The sequence below is a fragment of the Brassica oleracea genome, chromosome C1 (assembly GCF_000695525.1).
Source record: "Brassica oleracea var. oleracea cultivar TO1000 chromosome C1, BOL, whole genome shotgun sequence".
NCBI lineage: Eukaryota > Viridiplantae > Streptophyta > Magnoliopsida > Brassicales > Brassicaceae > Brassica > Brassica oleracea.
In genome coordinates, this window is record NC_027748.1 from 12,944,764 (window position 1) to 12,946,132 (window position 1,369).

A 1,369-nucleotide genomic window follows, 5' to 3' on the forward strand; every position below is an offset into this window, starting at 1 on the left:
ACCTAAGGGACAAGACTCCAACCCAAAACTAAACAATATATAGGAGTCTACGACAATATCAACCAATACTCGTAGTCCAGCCTATATGGCATAGGACCCGTAGTACCAACATCACAACCAGGAGATCAGCCTATTTGGCCAAAGATCCCCTAGACAACAACATTACCACAATCCATGCACAAACAATAATCACTACCAAGCAATCATCACTAAGGAATGCCTAATCCATAACTAATCAACCAAGTAGTAAATAATCAAGACATGCATCTCATCTTAATCTTAATTCACCTATAATCGATCATCTTAGTCCTAGTCAGGTTATTATCTCAGTCTTAATTCCATTTCATCTCAGCATAGCCCGTGCTAAACTGAGTCCGGTTTAATAAATAACCCTAAGGACTCTATCATGCAACAGTGTGAGCATTCTACTCTATATGAATACTCGATCTTCCCTAAGTTCCAAGTGGAACTCAAACAAACCAACTCACAGTGTTCTAGGCAAGAAGAAGCTGGTTGATCGGAGAGGACTTGGCGAAAACCCAATAGACGACTTGAATGGACTGGACTGAACTGATCTCGACTTGGACAAAACCTCGGCTTCACCATGAAGAAACTGATAGGCCTCGGCAGGCTGATCTGGACTCGGACAGAACCTCCTCTAGCTTCTGGACATTTCTTCGGACTTCCCGGCGGAGTATCGAGTGAAACTTCGACTGATCTGAACCCGTAGAACTGAACTACCTCTGCTGATCTCGACTTGGACAAAACCTCGGCTTCACCATGAAGAAACTGATAGGCCTCGGCAGGCTGATCTGGACTCGGACAGAACCTCCTCTAGCTTCTGGACATTTCTTCGGACTTCCCGGCGGAGTATCGAGTGAAACTTCGACTGATCTGAACCCGTAGAACTGAACTACCTCTGGACAGCATCTCTAGCTGATCATCAAAGGAACTGAGTGGCCTGGACGAATTCAGTTGGACAGAACCGTCCCTAGGCGCTGACTCGAAATCAGTAGAGAACTGACCTCGTAATCTCTCTAGAATTCTTGAAATAGATCGGAAACTCTTGCTTTCTTTTTCCACTTTTCTCTCACGTTTTTAAGGTGGTTTGGACAGGTCTGGATGTGATGAAATGAGCTGGGATCATGGGATATTTATAAAAGACAGCAACCAATCAGCTTCAGGTTGGTGGCAGCCTGTGTGTCGCTTCGCATGGCTCCGGACGCATGCGCGGCGGCACCTCGTGCTCCACATGGCTGGCTGCATGTCCAGGACACATGCAGGATGCCACCACTCCTCCCAGATGTCAGACTGCATGACTAGAACTCATGCAAGGCGCCACAGCAGCACACAAATGTTGATCAGCATT